Source organism: Canis lupus, chromosome 29 (assembly GCF_003254725.2).
Source record: "Canis lupus dingo isolate Sandy chromosome 29, ASM325472v2, whole genome shotgun sequence".
NCBI lineage: Eukaryota > Metazoa > Chordata > Mammalia > Carnivora > Canidae > Canis > Canis lupus.
Window position 1 is genome coordinate 36,185,723 of NC_064271.1, and position 17,122 is coordinate 36,202,844.

General features: G+C 39.9%; 1 long non-coding RNA gene across 1 annotated transcript; it reads right to left on the minus strand.

The window, feature by feature from the left end:
- Nucleotides 1-6,437: 6,437 nt before the first annotated feature.
- On the minus strand, nt 6,438-16,070 carry LOC118352766 (uncharacterized). The gene is made up of 2 exons (XR_004810450.2): nt 15,931-16,070; nt 6,438-6,773 (listed from the first exon to the last, which is right to left on the minus strand). It is a non-coding gene; the product is annotated as an uncharacterized LOC118352766 (long non-coding RNA).
- Nucleotides 16,071-17,122: the final 1,052 nt, after the last annotated feature.

The following is a 17,122-nucleotide window of genomic DNA, read 5'->3' on the forward strand; positions in this document are numbered from 1 at the left end:
TGGTGTACACTTTAGCAATACACTAATAACCTGGACAACCTGGAAGAAATGGAACGATTCTTAGAAACATACAACTTACCAAGACTGAACCAGGAAAAAATAGAAAATCTGAATAGACCAATTACTAGTAAGAAGACTGAATCTGTAATCAAAAATCTCCCAAAAAAGAAAAGCCCAGGACCAAATGGCCTCATAGGTGAATTTTACCAAATTCTTAAAGACTAATTAATAACAATCCCTCTCGGGATCCCTGGGTGGCGCAGTGGTTTAGCGCCTGCCTTTGGCCCAGGGCGCGATCCTGGAGACCCGGGATCGAATCCCACGTCAGGCTCCCAGTGCATGGAGCCTGCTTCTCCCTCTGCCTGTGTCTCTGCCTCTCTCTCTCTCTCTCTGTGACTATCATAAATAAATAAAAATTAAAAAAAAAAATAACAATCCCTCTCAAACTCTTCCAAAAAATCAAAAAGGTAGGAACACACTCCCAAAATTATTTTACAAGGCCAGCATTGTCCTGATGCCAAAACCAGAAAAGGAAACTACTAGAAAAGAAAGCTGCAGGCCAATTTCTCTAATAAATATAGATACAAAAATTCTCAGTAAAAACCTAGCAAAACAAATTCAGCAGCACATTAAAATGATCATTCACCATGATCCTGTGGGATTTATCAAAGCCAGGATGGTTCAACATAGACAAATCAATCAATATGATATGTCACGTTTATACAATGAAAGAAATGAATCATATGATCATCTCAATAGATGCAGAGAAAAGATTTGGCAAAATTTAACATCCAATTCATGATAAAGACTCAACAAATTAGGCATGGAAAACTATATCTCAACATAATAAAGGCCATATATGACAAACCCACAGCTAATGTCATACTCAATGGTGAAAGGATGAAAGCTCTTCCTCTAAGATCAGGAACAAGACAAGGTGTTCACTCTCACCACTTTTATCAACATTATACTAGAAGTCCTAACTAGAGCAGTCAAGAAAAAGAAATAAAAGATATCAGAACTGAAACAGAAGAAGTAAAATTGTCTCTGTTTTGCAGATGAGTCTGACTCAAAAAAACTGTTAGATCTGGGGCACCTGGCTGGCTCAGTCGTTGGAATGTGCAACTCTTGATCTCAGGGTTGGGTGTTCAAGGCCCACAGTGGGTGTAGAGATTACTTAAAAATAAAATCTTAATTAAAAAAATACTGTTAGGGACACCTGGTTCAGTCAGTTAAGCGTCTGACTTGATCTCAGCTCAGTTCTTTTTTTTTTTTAAGAGTTATTTATTTAAGAGAAAGAGAGAGACACACACAGGTAAGGGGAGGAGTAGAAGGAGAGAATATTTCAAGCAAATTCCCTGCTGAGTGCAGAGCCTGATGCAGAGCTTGATCCCAGGATCCATGAGATCATTACCTGAGCTGGAGCTGAAACTGAGAGTAGGATGCTTAACCCACTGACCCACCCAGGTGCCCCTCAACTCAGTTCTTGATCTCAAGGTCATGAGTTCAAGCCCTGTGTTGGACTTCACACTGGTCATGGAACCTACTTAAGATAGATAGATAGATAAATAAATAAATAAATAAATAAATAAATAAAGTTAGATCTAATCATTGAATTCAGTGAAGCTGCAGGATATAAAAGAGCATTCAAAAATCAGTAACATGTCCATGCATAATTAGTGAATTTTCTGAAAAAGAAGTGAAGACATCTATCCCATTTGCAATAGCATCAACAACATAAAATACATAGAAATTAATATAACTAAGGAGGTGAAAGATCTCTGAAACCTACAAGACATTGATGAAAAATGTTCAAAAAGATACAAATATATAGAAATATCCTGTATTCATGGATTAGAAGAATTAATATTGTTAAGATGTCAATACTATCAAAAGGCATCTGTATATTCAATGCAATCACGATCAAGACTAACAGCATTTTTTACAGAAGTAGAAAAAACACTCCTCTAAGATTTATATGGAACCACAAATGACACCAAATAGTCAAAGAAATCCTCAGAGGGTAGCCCAGATGGCTCAGCGGTTTAGCACCGCCTTCAGCCCAGGGTGTGATCCTGGAGACCTGGGATCAAGTCACGCATCGGGCTTCCTACATGGAGCCTGCTTCTCCCTTTGCCTGTGCCTCTGCCTCTCTGTGTCTCTCATAAATAAATAAAATATTTTAAAATTAAAAAATTAAAAAAAAAGAAATCCTCAGAAAAAAGAACAAAGCAAGATGCAACACATTTCCTGATTTCAAGCTATATTTTGAAGCTACAGTCAACAAAACAGTATTGTTTTTGTCATAAAACAGATAAATAAACTAATGGAATAAAGTAGCCCAGAAATAAACCTAAGCATATATGGTCGACTAATATTTGAGAAGGGAGCCAAGAATATTCACTGAAGAAAAGACAGTCTCTTCAATAAAAAGTGCTGGGATAAGTGGATATTCACATGTAAAACAGTGAAACTGAACCCATATCTTATACTCGAAATGGGCTAAAGACTTAAATGTTAGACCTAAAACTTAACTCAAAATGGGCTGAAGACTTAAATGTGAGATCTAAAACCTGGCAACTCCTACAAGAAAACATAGGAATAAATCTTGACATGAATCTTGGCAATGATCCTTTGGATGTAACACTTAAAGCACAAGCAACAAAATAAAAAATAAGCAAGTGGGACTATATCAAACTAAAAAGCTTCTGCACAGCAAAAGAAACTATCAACAAAGTGAAAAGTCAATCTATGGAAAGTGAAAAAAATATTTGCAAACCATATATTTGATAAGGGGTTAATAAACAAGCTATGTAAAGAACTCGTGCAACTCAATAGCAAAAAAATACCCCGATTTTAAAAATGGACAAAGGAAAAAAAAATAAAATAAAATAAAAAATAAAAATGGACAAAGGACCTAAATAGACATTTCTCCAAAGAAAATATACAAAGGCCAACAAGTACATAGAGCGATGCTCAACATCACTAGTCATTAGGGAAATGCAAATTAAAAACACAATGAGATACTACCTCACACTCGTTAGAATGACCATCATCAAAAAACAGGCGGTAACAAATGCTGGAACAGATATAGAGAGAATGGAGAACTTGTGCACGTTGTTGGCAAGGTTGTGAATTTGTACAGCTGATACGGGAAACAATATGGAGGATCCTCAAAGGATTAAAAATAGAACCACCATATAATCCAACAATTCCACTTCTGGTAGTATAGCTTAAGGAAACAAAGTCATTAACTCAAAGAGATATCTGCACCCCCATGTTCATATCAGCATTATTTACAATCTTAAGAAGTGAAAATAACCAAGGCACCACTGACAGATGAATGGATAAAAATGTTATATAGGGGCAGCTGGTTGGCTCAGTGGGTTAAGTGTCTAACTCTTGGTTTCGGCTCAGGTCATGGTCTCGGGTTGTGAGATCAAGCCCCACATCAGGCTTTGTGCTGGCTGTGGAGCCTACTCAAGATTCTCTCTCTCTCCTTCTGCCTTCACCCCCTACTTGCTCTCCCTCTATTAAAAAAAAATAGAAGTCAATTTTTGGGCTCTGCTAATTGCTCTTGGGGTACTGCTACTGCCTTCAAACCCTCTCAGAAGATAGTGCTAGGAAATACATGTGTATACATGCACATACTTGTGTCTACATTTATTTCCATACCTATTTATTATAAACCATGAGTTCACAGTAAAACCTCAATTCCAATCCAGCACTCCAGAATTTACTCCAGTTTTTTTCCCCCTTTACAAATGCCAATCTCCACGACATCAACTTAGTGAGATCTTCATGATCTGTGTGGATTCCTTATCTAGCACTTTGGTCCAAAAAACTTTTAGGTAGAAGGTTAGGGTGATTATGAGGCTCATTTAGGTGTTTCTCCCTTCTCAGGGATCATAGTCCTGTGTTATCTTATGTCTAATGTCTGGAAGCTTTGCTTCATATATTTTGTACAGTTTTATCGTTGTTTACAGTGGGAGGAGGAGTCTGAGGTCAGTTACTCCACCATGGGCTGATGGGAAAGTATATCGCATTAACTCTTTATATCACTCAAGTTTATTCATCAAACACTATTCAGACTCTTAAAACAATTCAAATAATCTGCAAAGGATCTATACTTGATAGAGGAAGAGTAAGGGATTTGGAGACAATGGGCCCATGTCAGCTTTGTTTTTTTCTGCTATATGAACTTACTCAATAGATACAGCTTATATGGGCCCTATTTTCTTCACCCATAAGTGAGGATTTGGGGGAAAGAGGAAAGGGTACAATATGTGTGAAGTGTCCACTGCAGATCACACCATGGAAGTCTTCAATAGATGGAAGTTTATTCCTCAAAAACTTCCTTTTTTAAAAGATTTTATTTATTTATTCATGAGAGACATAGAGAGAGAGGCAGAGATACAGGCAGAGGGAGAAGCAGGATCCACGCAGGGAGCCTGATGCGGGACTCGATCCCAGGTCTCCAGGATCACACCCTGGGCTGAAGGCAGCACTAAACCGCTGAGCCACCCAAGCTGCCCTCCTCAAAAACTTCTATGCCAGTCAATTAAAATTTATATTGAGAGGATAAAGTTTGTCCAATAAGATATACTGAAATTCTTGCACAAACATTTTCTCATAATTTTTATAACTTCAAATTTTGATCGTCTTAAAATTTTAAACTAAACATTAGCATTTATCATGTCAACCACTGCTGAAAAGGCAGAGTCTCTGAGTAGAATATGTAAATTTTAAACAGATATTGCTCAGCTCAACTTTAAGTAGGAAGTAAAAATATTTCAATCATCTGAATCTGTAGGATACATTCAAACATCAGGCACGATGTCGGTTGCCAAGTCAGCGCTAAACATTCACTATACTTGTTGTCTTTTGTACTTGTTTTGTTACAACCGGTTACTCACAGCTATTCATCATGGATAAATCTCGAAAAGATGTTGAATTTTCAACTTTGAAAATTGTTTTCCCACCTCTCTGGAAATAGAGCAAGTTTTTAATCCAACGATGAATATTAAAAATAGAACTACCCGATGACCCAGGAATTGCACTGCTAGGTATTTATCCAAGGAGACAAGCATAGGGATTCGAAGGGGCACACGCACCCCAATGTTCATGGCAGCAGTGTCCACAATCTCCTCATCGTTGGGTTTATCTCAGGAGATGATAACTAGATACAAGGGAACTGGGGTCTTAGGCATTAATTGGAAGCGCGCTCTGAGTGTGGAGGGGCACACTGAGGAACCCAGGGACTGGCAATCTACAACACCTCCACTGAGCGAATCTGGCACAAAATGATGTGCCACTGAGGGTTGTAGGAGTCACAAGGGGACTCGTGGCAATGGTGCCTAACAGCTCTCTTACCCTCTCTGCCAGCTTCCTCCCATTTATTCATTTAGTAATCATTTACCAAACATTTACAATGTTCGCCTAATACATGCACGGTGCATAGAACTGTATGCTATTTATCTATAGACCGTCTTGTGGGGCAAGCACATAATAATGTAGAGCACAGGGACGTTAGAGGTAGTGGGGCACAGATTAGCCATCTATAAGGTGACGACACAGCAGAAGCTCTGGAACCACATCTACCTGTGTGCAACTTTGGATCCGAAATCAGGTGTCAAGAGCTTGGGCCCAACTGGCCCTTGCATGTGAAATTCCACATTCCCCAGAATACAGACTTTCAATACAATATTTCTACTTTCAATACAGATAATATTCTAATAATAAACTAAAGGATACTTGATTCTTACCACAACCCTGTTAGATAAGCATTATTCATGTAGAAGGAGTCTTTTGTTCATTCATTCAACAAACATTAATTGTTGGGACGCTTGGGTGGCTCAGTGGTAGAGCGTCTGCCTTTGGCTCAGGGCATAGTCCCAGGACTCTGGGATCGAGTCCCACATCAGGCTTCCTGCATGGAGCCTGCTTCTCCCTCTGCCTATGTCTCTGTCTCTGTCTCTCGTCTCTCATGAATAAATAAATAAAATATTAAAAAAAAAAAACATTAATTGCTTTCCTTCTGTGTGCCGGGCCCTGTTGTAGGCACAAGGGCTTGGAGTTGAATAAGACCGATGAGATCAAGAAAATCGGCCAAGGTCCACCCACACTGCCATCAAAGCTCCAGAGTCAAAATGAAAATCCAGATCTATCGAGCTGCAAACATGTTAGCCACTACCCAGTGCTTCCTCTCAGAGTTTACAAACCCACTTTTGTCATTATGGTATTTTTTTTAATTATTTTTTTTATTATTGCCTGTTTCCTATTTGTCTCCCTCCTAATCATCTTCTCTCCTAGCGCTGCTTTCTCATCATCAAGAGTGTTTTAATCTGGCTTGAATTTTCAGCAGAAATGTAAAATGATGCAATAAGTCCAGTCAAGTATGATATCATATGTTAAAAGAATTTTGGACAAAATAAAAATTCAGAATAGTCATAGCTTTTATTATGGTGTCTCTTTTTCCTTAAAAACTTTCTTCCTTTTCTTTCTTTTCTTCCTTTCACTTCTTTTCACAAGATCCAGAATTGCACTTTATTTCAGCCCTACAAAGAAGCATCTTAATGTCCAACTTCTTTATTTTTATATTTCCCAGTTGTTCGCATCTATTTTTTGTTTGCTTTCCAAGTTCAATCTTCACATGTCTTCCACTGGTAGTTTCTTCTCATCCTTCAAACGTGGTTTCTTTATAGTTCTTTAGTTTTCTGTATTCTTTCTTCACAGGCAACTTGCCTTTCTTCTAACACGTTTTGAAGATTTTTCTGTAGTGAGGAAACCAAGACAGAAGGGAAAGCTTTACAATTTATGTCCCAGTAGTTTACAAACGTGTCCTGCTATACGGCAAAGGAAAATATAAAAAAGGAAAATAAGAAACATTAAAGAGGTCTTGTTTCTGCTTCCAGCTTATGTTGACACATCATTCTAAGAAAGAAAAAAAAAAAAAAAAACAGGACATTTTGCTCTTCAGTTTGTCTGTAAGAACTTAAGATCCCAAACCATCAGTGCAAACTGTAGGAAGGGCTGGTTTTAAGCATCCCCAGAGGCCTTGCCAGCACACTCTCAACCCAAATATCCCTCTTTCCATCACTTGACATTTGGGCCAGGCATGGTCCAACCCTTGGTTTACGTGTTAGAATGAAGGTGATAACGCTTTTAGTTGTTTTCAGTTGCTAATGCCCCAGAGTGAATACGTTGGTCAGATGTCTCTTTTTGTGGGTAGTTCAAAGAGAGGGCCCCAGTAAGCATTGGAGTAGATTGGACAAGGCACGCTGTGGGGAGCCCCGAGGGCAGTGATGGAATATTCAGTACACGTAGGTAACCTGGAGGCCCCATGAGAGCCCTGGTACCTGGAGCATGGAGTGAGGAAGTGAAGGGGAAATACCAAAAGGATAGTGGGGTCTCAGGAGAAACTTCTAAACTAGGGGGACTTAAGAGAAGATCTCCATATGGGGACCTTCCCAGTAGAGTCTGCAAAACGAGTCAGTACATCCAGGGCTGGTGCTGAAGGTTCTAACCCGCGTTGGCCCGTTGGTACATCACAGTTTTGAGGCCTATGCTCACAGCAGCCCCCACCCAAGAGTGGGTTTTCCTTGGGTGCCGAAAGAAAAACGCATCCATTACCTCACTGAGCTCTCTGCACAAAACCCCCTCCCTCACCCAGGATGTTTTTACAGAGCTTCACATCTCTTTGACCTTACCAGTTCAGAGGGGAAAAGCAAGCACGTTGGACTTACCGACTTTGCTGAGGCTTTAGGATTTAATGCACAAGGAGCAGAAAGATGTCTGAGGAAATAAAGTTGTCCACATACAACACTTAAAAAGAACTTTGCAAATCGGGCTTCAAATTCATTCATGACAACAAAGCTCCACTAAGGTTGGCGAAGGCATCAACCTTCCCTCTCCTCTCTTTCCACGCAGATACTACACGTGGCCTACGCTCTTTCCCACCCGCGTGGCTGAGATCCTTATTTCTTCTGTTTTGTGCTCCAGGAAGCTATGAAAAATTAAGGAGGCCCGTGTGAACCTGATGATCTAATCCCTGTTATGTACAGTGGGATCCAGGGCGGTTGAGTCGTGAAGTGGTGTTTCCATTTGTCTTTGCTTGCCTGGTCACTGGCGGTTTTACCTTCTTCTGCACATTCCATGCACCCCTGGATGTTCAGGGCTTTCCTTTGCTCTCTAGGCCATGCGCCTCAACCAAATAAGAAAGAATCCAGCTGTTTCTGTTGATGAAGTGACAAACCATGAGGTGACCCTAGGTAGTGTTTAGAAGGGTCAGTTGCTAATGTTGCCACCCTTTCCTTCCTCCTGAACACCCCTTTGATTTCCCCGGGCCTGAACTAGCTGTGATGCTTCCTGTCTGAACAAGAAACATAGGTGAGTTTCTTGTTCCCCCGAAGGTAAATCTTCCAATCACAGGCATCATGGCATCACGGGTTCTCTGTCAAACACCGACCATATGTGATCCTGTTGGAGGACGACAGTGTCCGTGTAGGCCTGGGTCAATTCCTTGGCTGCTAATTTACCTTCCTCACCTAGATTTCCTGTCTGAATCACTCGTATCTATAGTACTTGGTTAGCAAGTGGGCTCCTTTCTTGAGATTCCAAGTCAAGCTTATTTGGAGAACCTGCACGTGTACATTTAAAAGAGTCAGAAATTAAAAAAAAAAAAAAAAAGAGTCAGAAATTCTCCAGGACCTGATCCTGGTGTCTTCTGTGTCTCTTTTAAGGACTAGAACACACACTTGCCTCTCCTGATTCCCAAACGAGAATCCTGAGAGTTCTATCCAACTCATGATGCTGCTTGGGAGACTTAGCAAAACTAGGACAGGAACCTTTTCTCTGCACTATGCTTGTAGGGTTACGTGACAACAAATGTTTGCTCTCTACCCCTCAAAATACCGTGCGCTTTCCTGACGCAGCTTGTGACTCACACCATTCATTCCCAACATCCACATTCATGAGAACTCTCTTTTCCCGTTCTCTGCTAACAAATTTGTCTCATTCCCCCAGAGTTAATGTTCCCACACCAGCCAGAAATGCTGCCTGTCCTCTGACGCCCAAGCTGTATGCTCATTCTGTCTTATATTGTTACTTTTCATTTGGTATAAAGCATGTGGCTCCCAAATCTCCCTTCTGAAATCCTGGGACAAATTCCCAGGTTCCTGCTGATGCCCCCACCTTCATGACCTGCAGCACCCCACCCCACAGAGCTTAGGGAGGACAGGGGAAGCACACCTGGAGCAAAAGGAGAGTAAAGTTCATGCAGCAAGCACCTTTCTTTTAACCTTCGAAACATTGACCACAGCAGAAATTAAAGTCTTCTTACCAAGGCTTCTGCAGAGTCAGTGATACATGAAGATTTACCAGAGGATTTGAATTTGTCCTTCAGTGAGTAATTCATTCAGCAATGTTTACTGAGTACTTAAGTGTGCCATGTACTCTAATAGATAATGAGGATATAGCAGTGACAAGGGCAAACAAAATCTCTTACCCCAGGGACCTTGGCAAGCACCTATAGTACTCGGTTGGTGAGTGGACTCACTTGTTAAAATTCCAAGGCAGATAGTGAACAGACAAAGAAACCATCAGATGGTATTACATGCCAATCTTCTTCCATTTCACTCATTTATTCATTTTAAAAAGGAAATATCTAAAGGAGAAAATTGACTGCTGGATATGTTTACGTAGCCTTTTAAAGACATTACTCTTTAAAAACAAAATGCCCAAAAAAATAAAATTAAGAAAAAAACCAAAATGCTCAAAGAATTTCATTTTTTGAAATCAAGTGTGGGAAGAAGATTGGGATTGTTGGGGGCGGGAGGGGTGGAGGGTGGTGATTTTAAGGGCAGTGTGCAGATAAACTCTCACTGGAGTGAAATACTTGGGCAAGGACTTCAAAGAGGTAAGGTAATGAGGATATCTTGGGAGAAAATGATTTCTGGCTGAAAGCCTGGGCAGTGCAAAGGCCCTGAGACAAGACTGAGTCCTGTGGGTTGAAGAAGGACACGAAGCTCTGTCTGGCTGAAGTGAATTATCTGAGGGGGAGAGTGATACAACAGTGAGGAAAGAGAAACAGGGGCCAGATCTTTTAAGCAGTTGTAAGGACTTTGGCTTTTCATGTAAAATGAGAAGCCAATGAAGGGGTTTTTTTTGTTTGGTTGGTTGGGTTTTGGACGTGTTTTTTTGTTTTGTTTTTTTTTAACCAGTGGAAGTTTTTGAGCAGAGAACTGACATGATCTGTTCTTGGTTTTAAGCATCATTCTGACCAGTGTGTTGAGAATAGAGCAAAAGGACCAATGACAGAGTCAGAAGGATCAATCAAGAGGTTAACACAGTAATTTAAGTGAGAGACATTGGTGGCTTCAACCAGGATTGTAGCAATGGAGGTGCCCGTAGAATGTGCTGCTGGATTGAACGTGGAATGTGAAACAAAGGGAGGGCACGAGGGTGCCCCCACAGTCAGGCATTCATTCCAGTGAGCCCACTGGGAAGGGAAATAGAATAGACAAGGTTGAAAGCAGGAGCATATACCTTCTCCTTATTTCTCCTTCCGCTTTTCTCCTATCCCTCATGTCTCCTCCAAGGAAAAGGCTGAGGACCTCAAACTCTTATCAAACCATGGGCACTGAGTTGGACTGATGAAGTGATTTTCCTTTTCCAGAGAATACTTTTCTTGCCCCATGAAAATACCAATAACCCACCTTACTCTTCTAATGGAAAGATGTACCTGGAAGAGATTTTTGAACGAAGTCAGAGTAAAGTAGGGAACAGACAGCGAGGGAGGGCTGCCTAGATCCCTAGGTCCTGATCATATTATACCCTATCAGTCTCAGGCAGCACTGACTGGTCTCAAGCCATTTACTCAACAAATAGCCAGAAGGACATTTATTCCGTTCCAGGTACTGAGGGTACAATGGTGAACAAAACAGATCCGGTCTTGTCCTATGGAGCTTACAATTACTTAAGGGAGACAGAGAGACCACAGGGGCAAAAATATGATTTTGTAGCATGGAGTGATTGATGGAACAATTATAAGGTACCTGAGGCTGTATAACAGGTAGATACATTCACTCTTCCCCACTTTGATGAAGTCGCTCTGTATCCTAAGATAAACACAGAAAATGCTCAAAACTCAAGAGGAAGAATCAGGAAATATGAAAAGCATTTCATATTTTTAAATCATTGCAAATCATACATAATGCCAGTCATGTGATAAGGGTGAGAAAATGACACGGACTCCAGATTCAAAACTCATTATTCGTTATTATAAAAGAGCATTTTGTTGTTTTTTTTTTTCTTAATTTTATTTTTTGAGCATTTCGTTTTTTTTCTTAATTATATTTTTTTGAGCATTTCGTTTTTAAAGAGTAATGTCTTTAACAGGCTACATAAACATATCCAGCAATTTTCTCCTTTAGATATTTCCTTTTTAAAGTGAATAAATGAGTGAAATATATATTATCTTTGCTATGTGAAAAGACATAACCAGAAAACTTCAGATTCACTAAATGACAAATTTCCAACACTCAATATATATATTATATGTATGTATATGATATACATATTATATACATACATATATACGTATATTATACATACATGTATATTATAACCCATATGACACTATCAAATTATATATTTACTCTAATTACATAAATATAAATGTACACTAAGTGTAAAAATATACACCTTCTAACTAGTTTTTGCAAGATTTCATTCATTCACATGAATTTAATAAACTTTTTTGTTGTTGCCTCTGTTTGGTAGCTTTGGAGAATATTTTTGGGAAGAGTTATAAAAGTAATAATACACTTTAATCTCCCTGACTTAAAAGCCTATCAAAAAAAAAAGTTAGATTAAAAAAAAAAGTTAGATTCACGTTAGTTAGTGTATCTTTCAGAAAGAAAGCAAATTATTTAAATAGCTGACATTTATTTATGTAAAGAAAGACCACTAAATGGAAGGTATCAAATTCAAAATAAAACTTCAAAGTTTAACTTTGGGAAATTCGTCAACAAAAAGAAGGTCTTATAATGTTACCACGTCCTTGTAATTTAGGTCTTTGCACTCTAATATTTAATTCCAATTTTTTCCCCTAAACTAAACCATCTTTTTTCAAGTACTTAATCATAATTATGATTACCAAATTATTTCATTAGTGCTAAGTATAAAAACTAAGAAAAATACAAAAATTCTAACTCGACGTAAAAGAGATGGTTCTGAAGACTTATCCCACTTAAATGCTAGTTTTACCCAGGATATTCTAATGTCCTGTTTAAATGTAAGTTTATCTAATCTTTTTCTTTTTTTTTTAATAAATTTATTTTTTATTGTATCTAAGCTTTTTCATTCTTGAAACTCGGAAAGCCCAATACTTATTTCTGACATTTATTTCTGAAATCTAAATAGTGATCCTCAACCACTCAGGAGCATAGAATCAGTCATATTTTTTCTGTACACCTCTTGGAAATGAAAGTAGTGCAAATTCTCACTCTCTTCCTTAGGGAAACACTAAAATGGAGGATCCAGAAATAGGTTTATTGTTTCTTCTAGCTTACCTGAGAGATGGAGTTATACCCTCCACTAATTAACTAACACACTAACGATTTGCAATAATAAGCCAGTAGTTCGAGTTTCAGAATGAAAGTCTGTTTGGTCCAAAAATGCACAAATATTTTAGGAAATATATAATTCTGGTTTATGTTGACCCCTGCAAATGAAATATTTGATTGATGCCACATTTATCCACTTACCACACACACATATATATAAAATTAAGTAAAATTATATGCACACACACACACACACACACACAGAAAGAGAGAAGAGAGCACGCTAGTCTTTTAAACACTCTTCTATCCCATCCTCCAAAAATGATTGTGAAGAGAACTTCCAAAGATAAAGCCAGATTTAGGGATAAACGAAGACAAAAGTGTTAGCATCCTGCCATCCTGTGGTTATGTCCAGTACTGCAGTGTTTTTGTTTTTGTTTTTGTTTTATTTGGACTGTGGGGTATCCCCCTAAGTATCAGGAATACAGTTGACATCACGAATGAGGTAACTTGAAAAAGCATTAGAACATAGGGAATCCTCCTAAAGGATGTACAAATCCATTTAGTCCTAAAATTAAAACTCCCGATTGAGGTAGGCCCCTGAAAACACAACATTGTCCCTATACATACACTGAGTTTTTATTTAATTTATTTATTTGTTTTGGTAAAGATTTTACTTATATATTCATGAGAGACACACAGGCAGAGACATGAGCAGAGGGAGAAGCAGGCCCCCTGCAGGGAGCCCGCTGCAGAACTCAATCCCAGGACCCCAGGGTCACGACCTGGGCCGAAGGCAACGCTCAACTGCTGAGCCACCCAGGCGTCCCTTGATTTAAGTTTTTTGACAGATACGTTTTCAGTCATTAGACCCTCAGACTGGTGTCTTAATAGGCTAAACATTTTTCATTGTAATAAACCGAAATGTTTTGTCAGATAAAACAATAAAACAATTCTAGTTTTCATGTTCTAAGCCCAGCACGGACCTTTAGCTAAAAAAAGATGACTTTGATATTTTAGCTGAATCCGGAAGATTCTAGGAGGAGCTCTTGGGTCCAAAGGGAAGGAGAGCTGCCATTGTTCCAGGCCTCCACCCCCTGCCTCTGCCTGACTTAGCTGCATGTAGCAGATTTTTATTTTTATGATACAGATTTCATGCTAGGATCCCACGGGGTGTTACACCTGTTGCATACAGTTTCTGTAAATGGCCCAAGGACCAGAATGGTTATTCTCAATTGAAATTAATACTATTTCACCCCCCACACCTTCCCCGAATATAGTAACAAGCTGCCTTCGGTATGGAGCAACTAGAATGGCCCACAGCAGTTACTGCCAGTCAACGTGCAAGAGCCAGAGCGGCCCTGTACAGTCTTTGTATCCTCACCTGCCCTGTTGTAGAAGTGACGACTCAGTGAAAAATCTTAGCACTTTGTTCCAACAACCTCCAAATATTGGATGTTTGGAAATATCTCAAGGGCTTACTGCAGTTTGCTCTCACCCAGAGGGAAGCAAGCTCCTCATGCCAGTATGCACATCTGTAAGGCCTACAAAAGACAGCTTTTATGGTTTCATTGTGTACCCACTTACTCTCATGCTGGCTTGTGTGTCCATTTTACAGCTCGCTGAGTCTTCTTCCCTCTTCTCTAGTTTGGCTTCCTGCCTTTGATGGGAGCTCTTTTTTCTCAGTTGCCCCTGATTTAGGTCTTCTATAACATACTGAACATAAAATGTAAATGAAAGATCCCAATGTGAGATGTGAGTCCATTCACCACAGGTTTGCAGAAATCAACTCAGACCCCTGTTTTCCCTCAGTATTTGCTCTATGGTAGGAGCAAGCTAGTGGTGTTGATCTGAATTTTTGAAGCTAAATCGTCAAAGTGGTTTACTGAGGGCAAAGGGCCTTGGGAAGAATCATGTTGAAAGGGGGATCCCTGGGTGGTGCAGTGGTTTATAAACGCGCCTGCCTTTGGCCCAGGGCGCGATCCTGGAGACCCGGGATCGAGTCCCGCATCGGGCTCCCTGCCTGGAGCCTGCTTCTCCCTCTGCCTGTGTCTCTGCCTCTCTCTCTGTGTCTCTCATGAATAAATAAATACAATCTTTAAAAAAAAAAAAAAAAAATCATGTTGAGAGATTAGAATTAATGCTGGTAAAGCCAGATTTTCAAAGTATTCAATTCCGAAAGGCTGCAAACATTGATTTGGGGCTTGGAAAAAGAAAGCTCTCAGAAGAGGTGGGAGGGAAGAGAGAGAAAGAAGGAAAGAGAAGGTGAAAGAAAAGGAAGGAAAAGAAAAAAGAAAGAAAGAAAGAAAGAAAGAAAGAAAGAAAGAAAGAAAGAAAGAAAGAAAGAAAGAAAGAAAAGAAAGAAAGAAAAGAAAAAGAAAAAGAAAAAGAAAGAAAGAAAGAAGAAAGAAAGAAAGAAAAGAAAGAAAAAGAAAAAGAAAGAAAGAAAGAAAGAAAGAAAGAAAGAAAGAAAGAAAGAAAGAAGAAAGAAAGAAAGAAAGAAAGAAAGAAAGAAAGAAAGAAAGAAAGAAAGAAAGAAAGAAAGAAAGGAGAGGAGGGAGGAAGGGAGACAGAAGGAGGAAAGAGGAAGAGAAAAGAGAGGAAAAAAGACAAGATTTAAACCTTGGCTGGAGTCCTTACTTTAGTCCTTAACTATTAGAATATCTACTCCTCCTAGTGAGGATCAGTTAGGGAGGCTCCAGTTTTTCCTGTAAGGAGGGGACTATTGAGCACACACCACGTGTGTTCCGGGCACTTTACAGGTGGCCTTGCGAGCTAAGCACTGATTTTATCCCCACCTTATGAATGAGAAAACTGGGCTAGGGAGGAAGGTGTAGGTGACCCTACACCGCTGGGGTCACCCGCTGGGGCCTGAGACCCCTCTCCCTCGCCCAGGAGGAAACAAACTCAGGCAGACCCTTGTCAGAGAGCGACTAGGGTCTGAACCCGGGGCTCCCTGTCGCCCCAGCAGCAGCCCAGAACACACACAGGTGGCCCGGAGACCTGTTGCCCCTTCTGCGGGTACCCCCCTCCTCCCCTTCCTCCGTGATCTCTTGACGTTTGCCTGAGTCTTTCCTCCTGTTGTCTCGACTTTTCTCTTTTCCTGTTTCTAGGTACTTTGTCTATATTTATCACAACAATACCCTCACTTCCCTTTTCTGTTAGCCCGCAGAGAACCAAAAGCAGGAACAAACAGTGACATCTACAGTTGGTGCACCGGGGGCCTGAGTCTGGCCCTTGCCGTGTGACTTTGAGCAAGGATTTAATCTTCCATCCCAGGGTCCCCACACCATAGATTAAAGCCCTAAAACACATCTCAAGTGAGGTTAACTTTAAGATGCAAAATTGTGGGCCCTGAAGGTACCTTCGGAAGCATCTGGCTCAGAGCAAGAATGCAGGGGTCCACCTCCTTCTCCTCCTCCTCGTCCTCCTCCTCTTCCTTAGCATGACCATTGTAACTAAATGCTAGTCACCTTAAAACATTGTTTTAGTGGAAATGTTGAAATGCCCTTCGCATTTAAATTTCCCCTTTGTGTCTCAGATGACAAAGGGCTCTAGGGAGGCGACCTCTCTTTTTGAATGGCCAGAGATTAACACAAGTTAAATAGTTGCTATTATAACACAATCTCTGGTCTCCAGTGTAAAGTTTGCAGAAGTCTAAATTTAGAGTAAATTGTTACATTAAAGGTCAGTCCCTCGGTGAGGAGGAGGGATACATGGCTTTTTTGCTTTAAAGTGGGGCAGGAGCTGAGGAGGCATTGATTGAAGAGGCACCCTGAGGCCACAATTCTGGGAGCCTGTTGTTGACTCTGGGCTGCAAGAGCTGTGGTCAGGGTGGGTCCGAAAGGGCTGGGTGGTACTTCTCTTACCCCTGACTTCCCTTTCCACTTACCCATTTTAATCAAAGGTTGCTTTCCCCAAATAGTCCACCCTGTGGTCCTCTCCAGAAGGAAAGGAGAAAATCAAGGGCCATGTGAATTCCCTTTTCAAAGGACCATTTGTTACACAGCCTCATTAAAACAGCTTAGGAAGGAAAGTAATTACCCAGACAGGGCGCCCTCAACAGCCCTCAATGGGTGAAGACTATTCTCAGGGGGTTTTCTCTTTTAATAAAAACATGTTTTAATAAAAACATGTTTTTTATTTTGCTTAGTAAAAATATATTTTTTAATAAATAAAATATATTTTTTTATAAATAAAAATATATATATATACATACATACATACACACAAGTTCAAATATTAGTTTCCACTTAGGTCCGCGTTAAAAGACTTAAGAGCAAATTCTACTGTCTAATATTCAGGCCATGTCATATTCATGGTTTCTAAGTCATTTCTCCTAAACAGACATTTGCCCAGGTGCTAGGAAATCTGATTTTCTACTCTGTTCTCGGCATATCCCTCTTGGTGCTATTTTCACTCTGCGTCTCTCCCCACACCCCTTCCTTCCATTTAATGATTTAAAAAAAAGCAGAGGTAGATTTTTCAGAGTTGTCCCAGGGCTTGAAACACAGTTCACACGCTGAAATGTTTAATGAATGTTGCCTATCTTTATG